We start from the raw sequence: 6,583 nt of genomic DNA, 5'->3' as shown, positions 1-6,583 counted from the left end.
TAGGCCATTAGGCGAATTTGAGTTTCACATTTAAGGTGCAGACTTCGCATAGCCTGGGCACACGCCCATGTCCTAAGGTCGTGTCCTCCATACGGCTAAGACACACGGCCGTGTCTCCGCCCGTGTGTTTACTACCATGTATACTGACTTGTAAAACTAGGGTACAGGGTCACACGGCCGGGCTACTCACCTATGGGGCTGACCGTGTGTCACACACGGAGTAGACATATACCCGTGTGTCTACCCATGTGGACAACTTTGAGGCTATTTTCCAAGCCTTCTTGTCACCCTTAACAACCCCAACACACTCTCATATGCCAATGGTGGTTAACATGGCATAAAAAGGTTACTTAGACATCCATAGCTTTAACTCATGCATGATAAATTCATATCAAGTTTACCTAATTGGGACTCCTTGACTTGTTAAGTTCATTCAATGCATTTCTTTACCTTTATTAATATAGTGACCATACCAATTGGCATCGTTTATCCATCAAACATAAATTCCACATTTTATCAACCATTTGGCACACACCACAAAAGTAATAACACATCTCATGCATGTAACAATATTTAGGGATTTCAACCCAATAATCAATATGAGCCATATTTCGTGGCCATAAACAAAATGGAATAATATACCAAAAGGAGCCATCACTTTGGCTAACAAATATGACACATATAACAAATACTAAGTCTCATATACATGCCATACTTAAATGTAGTAAACTAATTATACCCCAAAAGATTTGTTGATAGTGTGACTCAAGCTCCGACGTCCACGATCCCTGAGCTAGCTTGACGATGCTAAAAGAAAAGGGAAAGGGGAGAAAGGTAAGCAAAGGGCTTAGTAAGTTGCATGTAAATAAATAAAAACATAAGTCAAGATTTTCGTAGATTAAACATATTATCAATTATCACCACAATATCATACTACACACATGAACGTAGTCAAAATTGACATTAAATGTCATTAAACATCAAGCTTATCTTACTCCTTTCTACTCATGCTAAATTTCCCATCATGAATCGAGTTTAATACTCATGAGGTTTATGTACATACTTGTACCATACATTCTTACTCATGTCACTCCACTTCTTAACCCAACGTCTTGAATGGCTCGTTGAACCATCAGAATACTAAAGGACACTTGGGATTGTCATACACCAATTAAAGTACCAATGCCATGTCCTCGACATGGTCTTACATGAATCCACATATCATCACTGATGCCATGTCCCAGACATGGTCTTACACTGGCACACATATCATTGCCGATGCCATGTCTTAGACATGTTCTTACACTAGCACACATATCATCACCAATGCCATGTCCCAGACATGGTCTTACACTGGCACACATATCATCGCTGATGCCTAAACCCTAAACCCTAAACCCTAAAACCATGTCCCAGACATGGTCTTACACTGGCACACATATCATCACATATGCCATGTCCCAGACATGGTCTTACACTCACACATTAAGCATGGTGTCACGACATCCAAGTCCTATGTATTCCTTTGGGTCATCCGAGCTTCTAAGACACGAGGCTATCACTAAACTTTCATTGGATCATCACAAGTCAATTTATTAAAGTATACATACATGTATCATATAATTTCAAATATTAAATATGTAATAATGAAGTTTTTGAATTTCCTACACACAACTTACCTCGGTGCAAAATATGACAAATTTGCGATTTAGTCCACAACCTTACCTTTTCCTCGGTCAAGGTCTATCCCTCGTCCCACTTGATCTATAATAGCACATTTAGCTTATTTAATACACGCATTATTCAATTTGGTCCAAAAATCATGATATAAAAAAATTACAATTTTGCCCCTAAAATTTTACAAAATTAAAAAATTGCCCCTAGGCTCGTAAAATAAAAAGTACCCATTTTTCTCATTATTCAAGCCTAGCCGAATCATTTTCCCTCTTATACCAACCCACATTTTTCATTTATTCACACATTTACACATATTTTCTACAACTTTTACAATTAGACCCTTTTTATCAATTTCACCAAAAATCACCTAGTAAAAGTTGTTTATCACACCTCAAGCCTTCATATTCTTCCATTAGACATCAAAGCACAAGCATATCATTCATGGGCATATTTTTGAACATGAACTCTAGCTCAAATTAAGGGTAGAAATAACTAAATCGAACTACGAGGATTTCAAAAATATAAAGAACATTAAAAATGGGGCTAGAATGCACTTACTTTGAGCTTGAAAGATGAAAGAAACCCTAGCTATGGCTTCTTGTGAAATTCGACCAAGGAGGATGAATATGGACACAAATTTTGACTATTTTTCCCTTTTAATTCTTTTATTAACCAATGGACCAAAATGCCCTTCCATTATAACTTTGATATTTTATCCTTCATTTGTCCATTTTTGTCCATAATGACATATAATGGTCTAATTTCCAAATAAGGACTTCAAATTTCAAATCTAATCACAATTAAGTCCTTATATCAACTAGAACACAAGTTTTTCACTTATTGCAATTTATTCCTAATAACTCAATTGGACACTTTATCGGTAAAATTTCTCATTGATATTTTCACACAGGCATGCATATAAATCATAGATCTCGTAACATCCATAAAATGATTATTTTTATTTTGGATTTGTGGTTTCAAAACCATTATTTTGACTAGGACCTAATTCAGGATGTTACAAGTGTAACACCCCAAACCCGGCCCAGACGTTATGGCCGAATCTGACGTGCCACATTGGAGTTGAAAAACCCACGTTCCATTTTTAGTGTTTTAAAATCATATATTTTGTTGAGTTAACAAAGTGTATGGAAGCTGGGCACCAGGTAGGTATCCGAGACAGAGGAGGTGAGCCATGAAGGCTGCTTAAGTACCAAGCTCTTTAATTGGATCCAATCCTAGACATGCCCACAACCATAGCCACACTTTGTTATATCGAGTTTAAATTTGTTTAAGTGGACGTCTTTGATAAATCGATTAATCGTGGTGTTGAGATATTTTGAAAACAAGTATCATTTTGAAAACACGTCCTAAGTCTAGCCCATTTGAATAATTATTAACCAATTTTTTTAAAGTTATTAAAATTAAAATAATTCCGAAAAGAAATAAAAGGAAAGTTAAAATTGGCCTTATTACAACCTAAAAATAAATAATAATTAAAGGAAATTAAATGAAAACCAACACTTATTTAAAAGCCCAAAGATGATCACCGTGGCCACTCTGAATCCTCTCCGGCCCAAGTCCCCACATCAAGGCTCACCTGCAAGGTTAAGGAAAGGGGGGTGAGTTTGGAAACTCAGTGTGCAACAAGCCCCTTTCAGAGCCCAAAACAATAACGGCCTGTTGGGTCTAAGCCCAAATCCAATCTCAAACATGTACTGGGCCATAGCCCTTTTCATATTTCATATTTCATAACACCGGGTCAAGCCTTTTCAAATTTCATATTACTAGGTCAAGCCTTTACGGTAGAAACAGTATGGCCCATAGGCCCATTTCAATATCACATATAATGTCAATGAAAGAATGCAAACCCATCTGGGAGACTACTCAACCCACCATCCGCTACTCTCCACCAAGTACCAACCAACACACCATGTGGGATTAACTCGACCCACCCCGCCATAACTCTCCACGGCGGCTTAGTGCTTTATCATATAACCGGAGGCCTAGCCTCTTTTAATAATCGGGCAAAAGCCCTTTTTATAATCGGGGCATAAGCCCTTTAATAATCAGGCGTAAGCCCTTTTGATAATCGGGCATAAGCCCTTTTGCTAACTGAGGCATAAGCCCTTTTGATAACTGGGGCATAAGCCCTTTAATAACTGGGGCATAAGCCCTTTTTCACTTCCTCCATTCATATAAAAAACCCAACCCAATGCATTTATGAACATCTCGTGTGCATATCATACATATCATGTGCATATCATACATGTCATGTGCATATCATACATATCATGTTTATCAAAATCCCATGCATTAAGTTCATATATAGACCCTAGGGGTATAATGGTTATTTTTACCTAGGGGCAAAACGGTCATTTTCATATTATAAGGGTAATCTTGTAATTTTACCAAAAATTAGGGTTTCCATGTTCATTAACGGTTACAAACAATTCATGGGTGCATACAGTGATTCTGGCCCACTTTTAGCGAAAATGAGTTATTGGGCCTAAAACCCCTAATGACCCTACTTAGCCGATTTTGTCATCTAGGCCTATTCAGCCTATATTCCATAACGGTTTTATCAGTCTCTATGCGCAATTTTACAAGTTTCCATATTCTACCAATTTTACTCAAATGGGCCCGAATGCCCATCGGGCCCTGTTTCAGCCCCTCGAGGCCCAACTTACCGTGAATGCCAAAAATCACGCTCTTACCTTTTCCAACCTTCCCGATCATCATCTCAACGAATCTAACTGACTAATGAGCGTTCGCTTGCTCACAAGTCCTCGAAATACCAGAGTTTTGGCATTTCGGCTTTTCGGCATTTATTGCTTTAAGCTATGAAAAAGGGTTCGTTACACACCTGATTTGCGATATTCCTTGACGAGATCTCCTATGCGATTTCTCCTATAATCAACCACTTATAGATTAGACCATGTTAATATTAAACCAAATCGAAAACTACCTATTATCATCACTTACACATTCGGCCACCATCCCCAATGGCCCTTGGGTTCATACCTTTGCCGAAGTTGATGACTAGATTTAGTCACTCCGATGATCCAAGCTTTTCACACACTCCTCGATCGGTAGCCTTTAATCCTCACTATCACCAACAAACCAAATAACACCAAAACCCTTTTAGCCTTAGTCGACAAAGGGTTTTCACTTTTCTTAAACCACAAGATACAAATGGAAAGAAGGTTCAATACTTACCAAGAGATCTACTCGTTGAAGAACGCTCCAAATACCTTCCTACCCCATATCCGCTAGAATCCAACTTAAACGTGCGAGAAAATAGATCTAAATATTAATTCTAATCACTAAAATATGAAGCTTTCGCTTTTCAAAGAAATATTAATCTAAGCTATTACGAGGGTTAGTACACACATTACGGGTTGAAGTTGAAACGCTTCCAAAATCAATCACCTACGATAACCACCACATGTCACTCAAACTTAACTATTCCAATATCAATATATGTAAATCCTAAGCACATCACCATACGGAACATAAGGGCATATTCATCATTTTACCATACGTGGGTATTATACCACTTTACCCTACTGGGGCTTTATGGTCTTTTTACCTAATAGGGGTATTTTAGTCATTTCATCCTACAAGGGTGTTTTGGTAAATCTACAAACCAAGGGTATTTCAAGAATTTTGTAAACCAATGGTATTTCTATAATTTTAGAAAGTCAAGGGTATTTCGTAACTTTGTAAATCAGGGTATTTTGGTAATTTTACAAATTGAGGGTATTTCGGTAATTTCACAAACCAAGGGTATTTTGATAATTTTACAAACTAGGGGTATTTTGGTAATTTTACAAACTAAGGGTATTTTAGTAATTTTGTAAATTAAGGGTAAAACAAGAATTTCAGAATCAATGGTAAAATAGTAATTCTATAAATCGAGGTAAACCGAATTTCAGAATCGAGGGTAAAACAGTAATTCGTAAGTCGAGGGTAAAACGATAATTATGTAAATCGAGGGTAAAACGGTAATTATGTAAATCGGGGTAAAACGATAATTTCAGAATCGGGGTACTTTGGTAATTTTACAAGTTGAAGGTATTTCAAGAATTTTACAAATCGAGGTATTTCAAAGATTTTTACAAACTAAGGGTATTTCGGTAATTTTAGTAAACTAAAGTATTCTAAACATGGATAACAATACTAATGGCTCTAAAGCCCATTCTCGGCCTAAATGGGCCCACACGCTCGTGTGGCCCTTTTAGCCCAGATCTAGCCACAAATATTAGATTCACCTAGCCTAGCCCAATATTTACTACACAATCAAACAACTTATCCAATTGGGCCTGTAGGCCCATTAGGCCCACTTGACCCCTTTCGACCCATCGTGGCCCGAAGTAGCCATCCTACACTACATGAGTAAGAAATACACACGATAGGAGACCTGAGTTAATCCACACTCCGAGCACTCTTAGCCGACGCCCAACCCAAACGAGCACGCCATACAGCGAAAGGGATCAGCCAAGAAAGGTGCATTTACTCTCCTCATGGTTCCCTCTATTTAAAGCCAGCTTTGTATCCACTCTTATGTTAGTTTCCCGATGTGGGATCCCTCCAACATCAGAGTTTAAATTCAACACCAACTCTTGTCGCCCCCTTTTAGCAAAATAAATGCTCTTTGCTTGCCATGGGATTCGAACCTATGCCTCCCCTTAAATGCTCCACACGCTACTTGCCACTAAGCCACAAGGCTTTTTGTGTCATATTTTATCCCCAATTAATTATAAGGTCTAAAGGCCAAAGTCCAGGTTCCCTTTAAAAAAAAACAAAATAAATTGCAAGAGCCAAGGCTTGAACCCAGGCTCCCATACAACCTTAATGACACCACAACCACTAGACTACAAGCTTCCTTGTGTCATTTATTTAACAC

The 6,583-nt window shown here is 37.9% G+C and overlaps 1 long non-coding RNA gene across 1 annotated transcript; it reads right to left on the bottom strand.

The window, feature by feature from the left end:
- Positions 1 to 3,067: 3,067 nt before the first annotated feature.
- Positions 3,068 to 4,828, bottom strand: LOC128283699 (uncharacterized). The gene is made up of 3 exons (XR_008274105.1): positions 4,699 to 4,828; positions 4,541 to 4,584; positions 3,068 to 3,274 (listed from the first exon to the last, which is right to left on the bottom strand). It is a non-coding gene; the product is annotated as an uncharacterized LOC128283699 (long non-coding RNA).
- Between the last annotated feature and the right edge of the window lie 1,755 nt (positions 4,829 to 6,583).

This window comes from Gossypium arboreum, chromosome 11 (assembly GCF_025698485.1).
Source record: "Gossypium arboreum isolate Shixiya-1 chromosome 11, ASM2569848v2, whole genome shotgun sequence".
NCBI lineage: Eukaryota > Viridiplantae > Streptophyta > Magnoliopsida > Malvales > Malvaceae > Gossypium > Gossypium arboreum.
This window is presented reverse-complemented; position numbering and strand designations above follow the sequence as displayed.